This window comes from Cherax quadricarinatus, chromosome 78 (assembly GCF_038502225.1).
Source record: "Cherax quadricarinatus isolate ZL_2023a chromosome 78, ASM3850222v1, whole genome shotgun sequence".
NCBI lineage: Eukaryota > Metazoa > Arthropoda > Malacostraca > Decapoda > Parastacidae > Cherax > Cherax quadricarinatus.
This window is the reverse complement of record NC_091369.1, coordinates 17,443,796-17,461,018: the sequence shown is the minus strand read 5'-3', so window position 1 is coordinate 17,461,018 and position 17,223 is coordinate 17,443,796.

Genomic DNA, 17,223 nt, shown 5'->3' with positions numbered 1-17,223 from the left:
GTTAAAAATAGGAGAGGAGAGTTATTAAATGGAGAGTTAGAGGTATTGGGAAGATGGAGGGAATATTTTGAGGAATTGTTAAATGTTGATGAAGATAGGGAAGCTGTGATTTCGTGTATAGGGCAAGGAGGAACAACATCTTCTAGGAGTGAGGAAGAGCCGGTTGTGAGTGTGTGGGAAGTTCGCGAGGCAGTAGGTAAAATGAAAGGGGGTAAGGCAGCCGGGATTGATGGGATAAAGATAGAAATGTTAAAAGCAGGTGGGGATATAGTTTTGGAGTGGTTCGTGCAATTATTTAATAAATGTATGGAAGAGGGTAAGGTACCTAGGGACTGGCAGAGAGCATGCATAGTTCCTTTGTATAAAGGCAAAGGGGATAAAAGAGAGTGCAAAAATTATAGGGGGATAAGTCTGTTGAGTATACCTGGCAAAGTGTATGGTAGAGTTATTATTGAAAGAATTAAGAGTAAGACGGAGAATAGGATAGCAGATGAACAAGGAGGCTTTAGGAAAGGTAGGGGGTGCGTGGACCAGGTGTTTACAGTGAAACATATAAGTGAACAGTATTTAGATAAGGCTAAAGAGGTCTTTGTGGCATTTATGGATTTGGAAAAGGCGTATGACAGGGTGGATAGGGGGGCAATGTGGCAGATGTTGCAGGTGTATGGTGTAGGAGGTAGGTTACTGAAAGCAGTGAAGAGTTTTTACGAGGATAGTGAGGCTCAAGTTAGAGTATGTAGGAAAGAGGGAAATTATTTCCCAGTAAAAGTAGGCCTTAGACAAGGATGTGTGATGTCACCGTGGTTGTTTAATATATTTGTAGATGGGGTTGTGAGAGAAGTAAATGCGAGGGTCTTGGCAAGAGGCGTGGAGTTAAAAGATAAAGAATCACACATAAAGTGGGAGTTGTCACAGTTGCTCTTTGCTGATGACACTGTGCTCTTGGGAGATTCTGAAGAGAAGTTGCAGAGATTGGTGGATGAATTTGGTAGGGTGTGCAAAAGAAGAAAGTTGAAAGTGAATACAGGAAAGAGTAAGGTTATGAGGATAACAAAAAGATTAGGTGATGAAAGATTGGATATCAGATTGGAGGGAGAGAGTATGGAGGAGGTGAATGTATTCAGATATTTGGGAGTGGACGTGTCAGCGGATGGGTCTATGAAAGATGAGGTGAATCATAGAATTGATGAGGGGAAAAGGGTGAGTGGTGCACTTAGGAGTCTGTGGAGACAAATAACTTTGTCCTTGGAGGCAAAGAGGGGAATGTATGAGAGTATAGTTTTACCAACGCTCTTATATGGGTGTGAAGCATGGGTGATGAATGTTGCAGCGAGAAGGCTGGAGGCAGTGGAGATGTCATGTCTGAGAGCAATGTGTGGTGTGAATATAATGCAGAGAATTCGTAGTTTGGAAGTTAGGAGGAGGTGTGGGATTACCAAAACTGTTGTCCAGAGGGCTGAGGAAGGGTTGTTGAGGTGGTTCGGACATGTGGAGAGAATGGAGCGAAACAGAATAACTTCAAGAGTGTATCAGTCTGTAGTGGAAGGAAGGCGGGGTAGGGGTCGGCCTAGGAAAGGTTGGAGGGAGGGGGTAAAGGAGGTTTTGTGTGCGAGGGGCTTGGACTTCCAGCAGGCATGCGTGAGCGTGTTCGATAGGAGTGAATGGAGACAAATGGTTTTTAATACTTGACGTGCTGTTGGAGTGTGAGCAAAGTAACATTTATGAAGGGGTTCAGGGAAACCGGCAGGCCGGACTTGAGTCCTGGAGATGGGAAGTACAGTGCCTGCACTCTGAAGGAGGGGTGTTAATGTTGCAGTTTAAAAACTGTAGTGTAAAGCACCCTTCAGCCAAGACAGTGATGGAGTGAATGATGGTGAAAGTTTTTCTTTTTCGGGCCACCCTGCCTTGGTGGGAATCGGCCAGTGTGATAATAATAATAAATAAGCCATTTTCCACAACTCTGGCACAACACCGGTAAGGATGGACGCATTGAATACACTCGTTAATGGCTGACTAAGCTCCATCTTGCATTCCTTAAGTACCCTGGAAAACAACTCATCGGGTCCCGGGGACTTATTTTGTTTCAGTTTGTCTATCTATTTAATAACCATGTCCCTCGTGACAGTAATATTAGTTAACTTAAATTCATCAGGAACTAAATAATTGTTAATTACTGGAATCTCATTTACATCTTCCTGTGTAAAAACTGACAAAAAATAGTCATCAAATAAGGAACACATTTCCAGTTCATTATCCGTCAGCTGTCCATTCCCAGTTTTCAGATGTCCTACTTTTTCCTTCACCTTCGTCCTATACACTTGAAAGAACCCCTTTGGATTAGTCTTTGATTCATTAGCAACTCTAATTTCACAGTCATGTTTAGCCTTTCTAATCGCCTTTTTTACTTCTCTTTTAGGCTGAACATATTGGTCAGTAAGGTTAACCTCTCCTCTTCTGATGCGCCTATAAATTCCCCTTTTCTCCCCTAATAGATGCTTTAGCCTCCTGTTAACCCATTTGGGATCGTTATTATTAGACCTAATTTCTCTCTGGGGAATGTATATACTCTGGGCACTGTGTACATTATTAAGAAAACAATCATAAAAGCAGATCCCTTCATATTCATAAGTATGATTATCGTCAATAAAATCATTAGCTAGATAACCCCAATCAAGATTTGACAGATGTTCCCTAAGTCCATTATAATCGGCAGTACGAAAATCAGGGATTTTTACTGTATTATCATTATTCTTGCTTTTCCAATTAATGCTAAAAGTGATGGATTTGTGATCACTTGCGCCAAGCTCTTCAGTGATCTCCAGATTATTCACGAGTGTTTCCTTATTTGACAAGACTAGGTCTAGCAAATTATTACCCCTGGTAGGTTCCTGGAGTTTACCTGGAGAGAGTTCCGGGGGTCAACGCCCCCGCGGCCCGGTCTGAGACCAGGCCTCCTGGTGGATCAGAGCCTGATCAGCCAGGCTGTTGCTGCTGGCTGCACGCAAACCAACATACGAGCCACAGCCCGGCTGATCCGGAACTGACTTTAGGTGCTTGTCCAGTGCCAGCTTGAAGACTGCCAGGGGTCTGTTGGTAATCCCCCTTATGTGTGCTGGGAGGCAGTTGAACAGTCTCGGGCCCCTGACACTTATTGTATGGTCTCTTAACGTGCTAGTGACACCCCTGCTTTTCATTGGGGGGATGGTGCATCGTCTGCCAAGTCTTTTGCTTTCGTAGTGGGTGATTTTCGTGTGCAAGTTCGGTACTAGTCCCTCTAGGATTTTCCAGGTGTATATAATCATGTATCTCTCCCTCCTGCGTTCCAGGGAATACAGGTTTAGGAACCTCAAGCGCTCCCAATAATTGAGGTGCTTTATCTCCGTTATGCGCGCCGTGAAAGTTCTCTGTACATTTTCTAGGTCGGCAATTTCACCTGCCTTGAAAGGTGCTGTTAGTGTGCAGCAATATTCCAGCCTAGATAGAACAAGTGACCTGAAGAGTGTCATCATGGGCTTGGCCTCCCTAGTTTTGAAGGTTCAGTTACACTCTGTTTCAGAAAACAGTCCTAAACTGTTTCCATGAAGTCACTGGACTCTAGATTACCTGTCAAAGAATTCCAGTCAATTTGGCTAAAGTTAAAGTCCCCTACTATGACTACGTTACTGTGTCCAGAAGCCCTAACAATTTCGTCCCAAAGAAGTCTCCCTCTATCGTGATTCAAGCCTGGAGGTCGGTATATTACACCTAGAATTAGTTTTTCTTGACCCTCCACGAACTCTACCCAAACAGACTCTGTTACTGCTCCATCTATTTTTATACCTGTTTTTATGCAACAATTAATATTTTCTCGAACATACAATGCAACTCCTCCCCCCTTCCCATTACATCTATCCACATTGAATAACTTAAATCCCTGAATATTACACTCAGCAGTCATATCCCGACTCTTTAAATCATACCACGTTTCAGTTAATGCAATGATATCAAAGTTCCCAGCACATGCTACCAAACGTAGTTCATTAATTTTATTTCTTGCACTTCGACTGTTAGCATAAAATACCATCATATGTTTTTTCTTCTGCACATTTTTCCTATTCATCTTTGTTTTTACACAATTTCTGAAATTATCATTACCCAGAGTTACTCCATGACAGTTACTATTAAGATTCTTAATATCAGAGCATAAGTCAATATATCCATACTCATTATTAATCATTTCTAAACCCATACCTCTAACTAATCCTAGTTTAAAGTCCTAACAACCCCCTCAACTGAGTTAGCAAGAAAACCCACACCTGCCCTGGATAAGTGAGCCCCATCCCTGGCATACATGTCATTTCGGCCATAGAAGTTGTCCCAGTTGTCAATGAATGGTACTGCATTATCCTTACAGTGTTTATCCAGCCAACAATTAATACCAATTGCTCTGGACAACCATTCATTACCAACACCTCTTCTTGGCAAAATGCCACATATAACAGGGCGCCCCCCCTTCTTCCTAATCATGTCTATAGCTGTCCTGAACTTTCTAACTAAATCCTCACTTCTACGCTTGCCTACATCATTGCCTCCAGCACTGAGGCAAATAATAGGATTGATCCCATTACCGTTCATGATGTTGTCAAGCCGGCTAACAATGTCCTCCATCCCAGCCCCAGGAAAGCATACCCTTTGTCTCCTACTCCTGTCCTTCAAGCAGAATGCCCTATCCATGTATCTAACCTGGCTATCCCCAACAACAACAATATTCTTACCTTCCTTGTTGTCGTTCGTCGTGACGATCCCAGTAGTAGACTCACATTCGTCGGGTAGCACCGAGAATGCGTTGGAGGTTTCCACGGGAGTTTCCACAGCAGTCTCTTTCTTCTTCATCGTTTCTGGCTTTCCATTCGTCTTCTTGATCGTCAACTTCGTCGTCCCCTGCTGTCCAGCCACTGACCACGATCCCTTCTTGACATGAGGACTCGAAACAGGAGGACTACTACGAATCCTCTTGTTTTCCTCGGTCAATCGCCGTATCTCCATCTTCGCTGCCCTCAATTCTTCCTTAAGTTGCTGGTAAAGTTGCTCGATGGAGGGCATCTTGGTTCAGTCCACGGGAGCAAACAAGACACTTCTTCACAGAGTTAAGTATAGGTCAGCACTCAAAGTACAGGTCACCACTCAAGAGCACACAAACAGGTCTTCACAGAGCTAAGTACACGTCACCACTGAGGAGGAGCATTGTTCCAAAGTCAGAATTTGGAACACTGCTCATCTCCAGACTGAGGGACTGACCACCTCAAACTTTAAGGGTGATGGACTGATTACATCGTCTTCAAGTCTCTTCTGCTTCTATCAACTTTTCTGTATTCGACTGAAGAAGCCTACTGCGTAGGCGAAACGTTTCGAAATAAAGATACCTAACTGTTGCATGTGTGTCTTACCTAACAACCTGTCGGTATTTTATACCATTTTAATGTTCAATATCCCCTTTATTAATACCTATCTTCCACTTATACACTTCGATCAGGTCTCCCCTCATTCTTCGTCTAACAAGTGAATGTAACTTAAGAGTCTTCAATCTTTCTTCATAAGGAAGATTTCTAATGCTATGTATTAATTTAGTCATCCTACGCTGAATGTTTTCTAACGAATTTATGTCCATTCTATAATATGTAGACCAGAACTGAGCTGCATAATCTAGGTGAGGCCTTACTAATGATGTATAAAGCTGCAGTATGACCTCTGGACTTCTGTTGCTTACACTTCTTGATATAGTTAAGACACTTGTGCAACATCTGGTTATCTTTATTGTAAACGTTTCGCCATCCAGTGGCTTTATCAATACAAATTCTTGGACATAATTAGAAAACAGAAGAACTATACACAAAAGATGAGGTAATCAGTCCCTCAGCCTTGGAGGTGGTGTTTACAACACCGTGGTTGTAGGGATTCTGAAGCACAGGTAAGGAGACTGGCGCTTATATAGGCGTCAGTGAAGAGAGACGTGTAGCAGACGAGGGCATAGTCACTGTCCAAGAATTTGTATTGATAAAGCCACTGGATGGCGAAACGTTTACAATAAAGATAACCAGATGTTGCACAAGTGTCTTAACTTTAATCTTGTCGGTATTGTATACCTGTCTTGCACAACTTGTCAGGCACTGCAACATCATGGTATCTTGATTCAGAGGACATCTACATGACCTTCTTCACGACTTCTGCAACTATCCCATCAATTTGGGAAGGACCTACTTCCACTGGTGAATTCCGCCTACCAGTGACTATGCCCTCGTCTGCTACACGTCTCTCTTCACTGACGCCTATATAAGCGCCAGTCTCCTTACCTGTGCTTCAGAATCCCTACAACCACGGTGTTGTAAACACCACCTCCAAGGCTGAGGGACTGATTACCTCATCTTTTGTGTATAGTTCTTCTGTTTTCTAATTATGTCCAAGAATTTGTATTGATAAAGCCACTGGATGGCGAAACGTTTACAATAAAGATAACCAGATGTTGCACAAGTGTCTTAACTTAAATCTTGTCGGTATTGTATACCTGTCTTGCACAACTTCTTGATATAAATCCCAGTAATCTATTTGCCTTATTACGTACGCTTAGGCATTGCTGTCTTGGTTTAAAGTTGCTGCTTACCATAACCCCCAAGTCCTTTTCGCAATCTGTATGGCTAAGTTCTACATTATTTAACTTATAAGTGCTAGGGTTATGGACACTCCCGAGCTTCAGAACCTTGCATTTATCTACAGTGAACTGCATCTGCCGCTTTTCTGAGTAGAGTTTGTCTAAATCCTCCTGAAGTTCCCTAACATCTACGTTTGAATCAATTATCATACCTATCTTCGTGTCATCGGCAAATTTGCTCATATCACTAGTAATTCCTTCATCAAGATCATTGATATATATTATAAACAACAACGGGCCCAAGACTGATCCCTGTGGAACGCGACTTGTTACTGATCCCCACTCGGATTTAACCCCATTTATGGACACTCTCTGCTTCCTGTCTGTGAGCCATGATTCGATCCACGAGAGCACCCTTCCCCCAATGCCATGAGCTGCTACTTTCTTCAACAGTCTTTGGTGATAAATTAGACACATGTGCAACTCTTGGGTATCTTTATTGAGGAAACGTTTCGCCACACAGTGGCTTCATCAGTCCATACATAGGAGAAACTTGAAGAACAGGAGGAGAATGAGGTAATCAGTCCCTCAACCTTGAGTCGATGTGGCCAGTCCATCAATCTTGAATAGAATACGGCATATGAGCATATACGGCATATGTATGTATATATATATATATATATATATATATATATATATATATATATATATATATATATATATATATATATATATATATATATATATATATATATATATATATGCAAAACAACCACTCTGAAAGAATAGAGAAATTCCAAGCGCTTTCGTGACTACTCACATTATCAAGGAACTGTGATAATGTTCCTTGATAATGTGAGTAGTCACGCAAGCGCTTGGAATTTCTCTATTCTTTCTGAGTGGTTGTTTTGCATATTCTGAAATCACCTGTTTACTGTGATCTTATTGCATATATATATATATATATATATATATATATATATATATATATATATATATATATATATATATATATATATATATATATATATATATATATATATATATATATATATATATATATATATATATGTATATATATATATATATATATATATATATATATATATATATATATATATATATTTATATATATATATATATATATATATGCAACAAAATAAGTGGTTTTGAATCATTTACCAAACTGCGGCTGGCCAGGATTCAACCCCACGACATATTGTACCGCCTCAAGACACCACACCATGTACATGTCACCGTATCCACTTAGCCATCGATCCTACAAACAACATGAGCCTAGCGAACTAGGCTTGTTTCATGTTTCGAGGACACTCGTGGCAGTGGTATGCTCAAACATTATTTTCAGCCTCCTCCTGTTTGAATACCCGCCTGAAAAAAACAGTCTATATAGCAATTACCTCACGAAACAAGTGGTTTTGAAAAATTTACTAAACTGTGGCAGGCCAGGATTCGACCCCGCGACAATGCGAAACAATATGTCGTGGGGTCCAGAGCTATCATTCAACTCCACATGTGGTTGTTTTGCATTCTGTATCGGTTGTTCACGATTATTGCATATGCATGTATGTATAATGTGTACATACTCGTATATTGCACTTACCATGACAAGGAACTTCTCCTATTCCTCTTCCTCCACTTTCTCCTTATTCTCCTCCTCCACTTACTCATTTTTCACCTTCTCCTCCTCCTCCTCCTCCTCCTCCTCCTCCTATTCCTCTTCCTCCTCACTCTCCATGTCCTGTTCCTTCACTTCCATTGTAATATCAAAGGCTGCTGGGATGCTCATTTTTCCATGTCACTTTTGCTGTCTTTTTGTTTTGCTCTCACACGTCAACTTGCTCTTTGCTCTACTTTCATATCCATGTTAAATCCCACTTTGTAAACACTTTTCCCTTACATTACGTCAAGTTTCACTTTGTTCACACTCTTTTTTTCCCCTTTCTTCTCGTTAATTCCCGTAAGCAACGTCAAGATACTCGTTGTAAACCCTACGGTGTCCCGTAGTTTGATTGCTAGCGCACTCGGCTCACACACTGAGGGACGGGGCTTTGTCCCCAGTACGGGTGGAAACATTAGACGTGTTTCCTTCAGGCACCTACTGTCCATGTTCAGCTATGACCAAAATAGGTACCTGGGTGTGAGTCACATCCCGGGGACAAAATTTACCTAATTTTCCCGAAATTCTCTGCATAACAAGCGTCTTTCTATATAATAGTATGTTTTTCATGTCAGCTAGGTGTGTGTATATTGTATATGTACTTGTTAATTCCCTTAACAAACGTCAGGATACACGTTGTAAACCCTTTTAGTTTCCCTTCCTCCCCATTAATTCCCTTAATCAACGTCAAGCAAGGTACATGTAAAACCTCTTCCCTTCTCTTCCACAACACTAAACCCCACTTTTTATACACTTTTCCCCCCTCCCTCACGACAAGTGCCTCTTGGTAAACGCTCTATTTCCCCTCGTGCAGTAGGTGTTTGTAAACTCTAATTTTCCACATCAAGTTCTACTTCGCAAATATGTTTTCATTATCAGTTTCTGCTCTCTAAATACTCTTCCTCCAGTTCAAATCCATACTTTGTAAATTAACCTCTGTGTCAGGTACACTCATCAAGTTCATCCCCCACATCAAGATCCAGGAGAATAGTGTTCCCTATCATACGAACTCTAGCTGATACAATATTAATTCGACTGAGGTATCCTTCCTTCGGGTTATTTCCCACTGTTGTAGTCTTCACCCACGTTATTTCCCACTGTTGTAGCCTTCCCCCACGTCATTTCCCACTGTTGTAGCCTTCCCCCACGTCATTTCCCACTGTTGTAGCCTTCCCCCCACGTCATTTCCTACTGTTGTAGCCTTCACCCACGTCATTTCCCACTGTTGCAGTCTTCCCCACATCATTTCTCACTGTTGTAGCCTTCCCCCACGTCATTTCTCACTGTTGTAGCCTTCCCCCACGTCATTTTTCACTGTGGTAATATACTTCCACGTCATTTCTCACGGTGGTTGTCTTCCCCCACGTCATTTCCTACTGTGATAGCCCTGCCCTATGTCAATTCGCACTGCGGTAGCCTTCTTGAACTTCATTTCTCATTGTGGTAGTCTAACTCCACTACATTTCCCAGGTGGTAGCTTTCTCCCAAGTCATTTCTCAAAGAGTTAGTCTACCGTACGCCATTTTCCAATGTGGTAGCCTTCCCTCATGTCATTTCTCACTGAACAAAGTCATCCCTTATATCATTTCTAACTTTGGAAGACTTTTTCAGACATCATTTCTCGCTGTTGTATTTTTCACTACGTCATTTCTCACTGTATTAGTCTTCCCCCACGTTATTTCTCACTAAGTTTCCCCGATTCATTTCTCACTGTGGTCGTTCTCCCCACATCACTTTGGTAGCCTTCCACCACGTCATTTCTCACTGTGGTAGCCTCCTTTCAATTCATTTCTCACTGTGGTAATTTTCCCCACGTCATTTCCCATCGTGGAAACCTTCCTCCACTTCATTTGTCACTGTGATAGCATTGTGAAACGTCATTCTTACTGTGGTAGTCTTCCCCTTTTCATTTCTCCCCACAGTGAGAAAGGACATGGGAAAGACTGCCAAAAAAAGACATGGCGCGGGCGATGGCTACCACAGTGAAAAATGATGTGGGAGAAAGGTACCACAGTGAGAAATGAAGTGTGGAAACACTTACATACTGAGAAATGACGTTGGAAAGACTACCAAAGTGAGAAATAATATGAGTAAAATAACCAAAGTGAGAACTGACATAGGGAAAGACTTTCGCTGTGAGAAATGACGTTGGAAAGACTACCAAAGTGAGAAATAATATGAGTAAAATAACCAAAGTGAGAACTGACATAGGGAAAGACTTTCGCTGTGAGAAATGACGTTGGAAAGACTACCAAAGTTTATCTGGAGTTTATCTGGAGAGAGTTCCGGGGGTCAACGCCCCCGCGGCCCGGTCTGTGACCAGGCCTCCTTAGGTCAGTGTCCCAGGATGCGACCCACACCAGTCGACTAACACCCAGGTACCCATTTTACTGATGGGGAACATAGACAACAGGTGGAAAGAAACACGTCCAATGTTTCTACTCTGGCTGGGAATCGAACCCAGGCCCTCACCGTGTGAAGCGAGAGCGTTAACCACCAGGCCACCAGAGTAAAATAACCAAAGTGAGAACTGACATAGGGAAAGACTTTCGCTGTGAGAAATGACGTGGAGGACGATTACCACAGTGAGAAATGACGTGTGGGAAGGGTACCATATTGGGGAATATGTGAAAAGACTTCCACAGGAGAAATGACGTGGAGGAAAGCTACCACAATAAGAAATGGAGTGGAGGAAGGCTATCACAGTGAGAAATGAGGTGGAGAAGACTACCACAGTGAGAAATGAGAAGGAGAAGACTATCACAGTGAGAAATAAGGTGGAAAAGACTATCACAATGAGAAATGAGGTGCAGAAGACTACCACAGTGAGAAATGACAGGGGAAAACGTTCATAATTAGAAATGACATGGAGAAGATTACTTCAGTGAGAAATGAAATGGGAAAGGTTACCATAATGGGAAATGTGTGGGAAAGCTACAAGAGTGAGAAATCATATGAGGAAGACTACCACAGTGAGAAATGACGTGGGATGTGGCATGCAAAGAGTATGTTACAATTCGGTGTATGCCCCATATAGGCTGCTTCCCAATCAACGAACCGGGTGTTAGGTATTTAACGATCGATAGGGTACCCGTCGTTAAATCAGTACCTTAGTTCATTGGCCAATCACAGGCAAGCCCGCCAAAGCTGAAACAACGTGGTTAACTTGTACCAAGCGAATTGTCAGACTTGCCTGAGCTACTGGTTGATACGGTGCACTCTCTCTGGCTTCTGCTTTTGCCATCTTGTCACCGTGTGGCACACTTACTATTTATTCTCTGTACATAGTGTATATATATCCAGCAAATTATATCTGGTGCAAGAAATAACTTATACACAATTGCTTAGTTAGTTTGCTCCACTTTGAAACCCATTATGACCAGGTCACTGGCCATATTATACCTGTGATTGTAATGTGGGAGCTGGAGCTAAAAGTTAGTATCGTTATGATTGCATCGCTATCGCTTTTTGCGTTGCCTGTCAGCCTTGCTACTGTTTGCATATCCTGCAAGTCGTACTGTGCTACTGCTGCTTGTTGCATGCATTGCAAACATCGTTTTATAGTGAGTTATGCCACCAACACAGGTGAGGTGGTTGGTGTCTGAGTATACTCTCCTAAATCTGCCAAAACATTTTCTACAGCGTTTTTGGCGAATTGCTCGTTCCATTTCATAGAATACCAACGAACTCTTACTGCTGCATAGCTTCGTGACATTATTCGTACCAAATTAAAGGTTGAAGCAACTATGGCGCACCATACTGAGGTTTCTCCCGCTACAGGAGTTATTAATCCCCGATCTCCGCTGACGTTCCTTCGTAATGTGGGAGGGATAACACCAGAACAATCAGACCAGCAGTCTCGTGAAGCAAGTGGTGTACCGGGTTTGTCTCAGGGCGAGTCAGCTTCGTTGGCACTTGAGTTAGCTAAACTCATCTTGGGCCAACCAAAGAGCAATGTGCATTTGCTAAAGAGTTTGGCAGAGAGAAGGAGAGGAGTTGCCGTGCCGTTAGTACCTCGCTTTGTTGAGTCTGAGCCTGAACAGTTTTTCGAGGCATTTGATAACCAAGTTCGAGCACTGAGGTGCCCTGGGGAGCATCGGACAGCACTGGTGCATACAGTGATGTACATCAAAGCGCAAGAGTCACAGCTGTTTTAAATGATGAAGAATTTACTGTTAAAACAACAGTTCTTGGATCGTATCAGTGTATTCCCGTCAAGTACAGGAGGGAATTCAAACTGTGCATGCGTCAGCTGGCTCAATCTCATGCAGACTTTGTAAGGCAGCAGTCAAAAAAATTAACAAAATGATACTAGGCGAGTGGTGTGACAAACTTTACAGACTTAGTGCAGTTATTTTTGGTGGATAACCTTCTGGAATCTGTTGGACCAGAAGTTAGTCTTTCTTGAAGATCATTCGTTGACCACTGCATTAGGAGTATCCAGGCTGGCTAACACTTTTGAGGCTAACCGCTCTTTGTCCGAGCGGTCTAATCTTTCTTTCCAACAGCCTGGCATGAATAGAGATAGTCATGGACGAGCCCCTGACTAGAGAACGAAGTGGCAGGATGAAAGCGAACAACGACACCAACTAACTCGTCAGGTGAGCGACGACATCAAACTCATGGTCAACATGAACAACGATGCCAGTACACAGTGTCGCCAGCCACAAAATCAACAGGGAGCCAAGTTTAAGTACGACATTGCTGGTTACCGTTGTCATAAACCAGGCCACGTAAAGGCCAACTGCCCAATTAAGCCCTAACCATTAGGAAACATCAACATCCTCCCTTTTGAGATGAACCAGAAAGAAGTAGTGTGGTATGTCCCAATACTACAGTACATGCCACATCTCCCTTCAGGAGAATGTGCAAGTTGCCAATTCTGTTTTCACAATTACAGTTTAAAAACAAATATTTAAATTTTATTTCATGAAGTTAGGAGATTTGTCAGTAGTTCACTAGTGTCGGCAGTTTTGTAGATAATTTCATCTGAGTCAAGGCTCATAAAAATCTTTTCACCTGTCATCAGTTTGAAAGAATTGAAGTTTTCCTGCAGAGCTTTTTAGTTGGTTCTTGACTAGTGGATTGAGAGAGGGACTGTTTGATTAACTAAAATTCTTCAGGAATAGTTTTGGCATCGGTATATGTAGACTGAAGAAAGTTAAAATAAGGGAATAAGTGACTAATTTAACACAATTTAGCAGTTTTTAGATTAGGTATTAGGTTGGATTGGGTGTTACTTTGTTCCACTGGTTAGTCCTGAACATATAGGGTTGGCTTTTATTATGCAGGTTTCTGCATTGTTGCATATAAAGGGTTTGTTAGAGACAGGTGACTGGGATTGAGGTGTGGATGTCACTAGCCTAGCAGTTGCTGGTGTGATGTGATGAAGCTAGCATGGAGCTAAGTACACTGGACTATTTCGTTATAATCTTCTGGCCATAGGCCGGTTTTGGGTTCTATTTACACTACATGAGCCCAGGAATGGGCCTGGCCCTGTTGTTTGAGTTGGGGCCGGTGTGTCGGGTAAGATTTTAAATTAAATTAGCATTTAACAAGAGGCTAGAAGCCGGTTAGGGAAGTAGGGTTATGTCGGCCCTTTCTTCTGTGTCCTAACCTTGATTAAATAGCAGAAGTGTATTAGTGTATTTTTTGTTAAATGTTGTGAAGGCAGGTTTTGTGCTGTATAAACATTGTTTCTGATTAATATAGCTTATTTTTTATAACGGTGAGTTTATCTGCCCCTCCTTTAATCAAACCACCTGTTTAGGGCTTTTGTGATGTTACAAGTGTGGCCCATCAAACCACCTGTTTAGGGCTTTTGTGATGTTACAAGTGTGGCCCATCAAACCACCTGTTTAGAGCTTTTGTGATGTTACAAGTGTGGCCCTAGAGTGGTTTATTTTATTAATATTGTGCATATGCCCCTAGACAAGGCTTTACCCCCCCCCCTCACCAGGCTCCAATATATTTTCGTAACAGTTTTATCTCTGGGTGTGACCCAAAATGGGGGTCACAGTAGCGGGATATGGACTTTTGTCGTGGCTTTCCCCCATCAACATTCCCTGAAATTAACCTAATTAATTAATTCGTTTACAACGCTTGGGACCGCCCGATGTGCCTGGTTTGGGTCACTGAGCCGAGACTTTGGGAAAAAATGTCGATTTTAGTGGAAAGCCACTTTGGCTTAGAATCCTGGAGACTTGACTAATGGAGAGCGAAAAGATTACTTTAGTGACTTGAATGCCTACTCTTTTTTTTCTCCGACTGTTATAAATTTGGAAATTGAACATTAAAATGGTGTAAAATACCGACAGGGACTGAGGGACTGACCACCTCAAAACTTCAAGGGTGATGGACTGATTACATCGTCTTCAGGTATCTTCTGCTTCTATCAACTTTTCTGTACTCGACTGAAGAAGCCTACTGTGTAGGCGAAACGTTTCGAAATAAAGATACCTAACTGTTGCATATGTGTCTTGCCTAACAAATTTGGAAATTGTTCAGTTTTTCATAAAAATGACTAAATGGCAAATTTTTGACCAATAATAGCTTACTTTTAAATCGAAATAGGCTTTCCTTCGATAAACTACAATACTCAAGCCATACTAGCGAAATAGCTGAAATTTCAGCTTATTTAATGATTGTTATAAGCCAGAAATAGGGCCTCAAAATGGGAAAATGAGTATCTTAGTCCTACATCACTCAGCAATAAACTTTCTAGGCCTATATTGGCCTCCGCTAACGCTCAAATCGCCTTAATAAATAGCCAGTAATGCAGAAAACACAGGTGACATAACTCATAAATCACAGTTATAAGGTAACATAACTCATAAATCACAGTTGTAAAGTGACATAACTCATAAATCACAGCTGCATGGCGACATAACTCATAAATCACAGCTGCATGGCGACATAACTCATAAATCACAGCTGCATGGGGACATAACTCATAAATGACAGCTGCAAGACGACATAACTCATAAATGACGGCTGCAAGACGACATAACTCATAAATGACGGCTGCAACACGACAAAATTAAAATATCACAGCTGCAGTAAAGTCGTTACTGATCGTGTTGATTCAAGTATATTTCCCTAATATTTAGGCGTTCATCAGATTCATCAAACAATGTAATAAATAGATAAAAAAAAACACATCTTTATGGGGGTTTTAAAATCGAAGACAGACGGTAGAAAACTTCTCTTACAGGTTTTGAATCTGTGTGTTTATTGCAACTTGACAAGGATCTTATTTTTGACGAGGTGTTATGAAGACATAAAAGATTTTTCTTCCAGGCTGGAAGTAATGAAAGGTCACAGACACAGTATTTGCTGTTTGTGCAGTTTGAGTTGGATACTGTGATTGGCAGTAAGGATATGATAAAAGTGAAACTGTGTTAAGATGATTCCGGTCAGATTTGGGTATTTCTTGATGACTATTGAGAAGACGGTTTCTGAGAGCGATACAATTTACTTGTCTCAACACAGTTACTGTAAGTACGTAAGTACTCCTTTGCTTCAATAAAATTTAGTCATGAATTAGTGTGAAATTCTGTGTTTGTGGTTATACATCATACCCTTATTATTAGGTGTGTCTGACGATTGTTTTTGTTATTACTTGTTCATATTTTTCTTCATATCTCTTTATATTCTTATTCTGTCGTAAGCATATAATCATCTAATGATATTCCTATCAGAATAGAGAAAGATCTTATAATTAATATTATCCTCTATTAGGTTTTACAAAGATTATCATTTCGATAACTAGCAAAAGACGGAGTCCTCAGTAACGACATAATTTGTAGTCTTAATATAAATTATAAGAAACCCGACGGAACAAATAATTTGCTTGTTTAAAAAAATTGGTTAAGAGTAGACAGTGATTATTTCTCCAGGAAACAGGAAAGTGTCTAAGTACACGTTCCTTGGTCATGAGAAGACACGTTCAGTGGAACCCGCTGGTGTACGCATGTTGGCAGGTCTGGTAGTCGAGCATACAGGGCCTGAGAATTTAAAAACATAACATGATCATGTATTCATTTTTTATTAATTACTTTCAAAATTATATTTGCATTTAAATTTATATTTTGAAATTATTCAAAATATCACGGATTTTTTTTTAAGTTTTATGGGCCTAGAGCTTTAGTACCCTCAGCCCCTTTCTTAATAGGGCCCTAAATATTTGTCAGTTTTCAATCATCCAGTGGATTGCCGATTTTATGCACCCGTGTTTGTGCCTCCGCTTGCTAATACACATGGAATTAATGACTCGGCAGGAGGTTATGTAAAAAACGGGTTGAATCAAAAAATTAATAAAGAAAATATTGTAGCAGGAGGAATGAAGAGTCTGTCGAAAAATTTTATCAGCAGAAACAAATAAGGGAGCGTATCAGATGTTGCAAGTATTACCTAGATATTAAGAACTTGTACACTGTTAATACGTTGCTAATTGCAAATTTATCAAGCTTCTCGTCTGGCTATGTCTATATTTTTCCAGCAACAGTATGCGACATGTTTTACCTGTGTTAAAAGAGAAGCAACATGTGATAAAGAAACCAGTGGAAGGATTCTGTAAAACAGGACGTGTTTCAAGTGTTTTCTCGACACTTAAGTGTAACATGTCATTTCATTAACTAACAAATGGTAACGTCACTTAACTTTCTCATGTTGAACATTATGTTTGGATCAGGCTTACGCAATTGTTTTGAGCAATAATAATTTGTGGAATTAGAACAATTGCATAATATCAATATCTGAATAGTTAATTTAGTATGTATGGTCGACAAATGTTGTCCTTTGTATTACATTTTAGTTTTCGTTGGCTATATTAGCTTACATTCGTCAGCCATTTTATTATTCTTTTGAGGGAAAAGTCCTTAAAAAAAGGAGTGGGGGGGGGGTCATGGTAGTTCAGGCA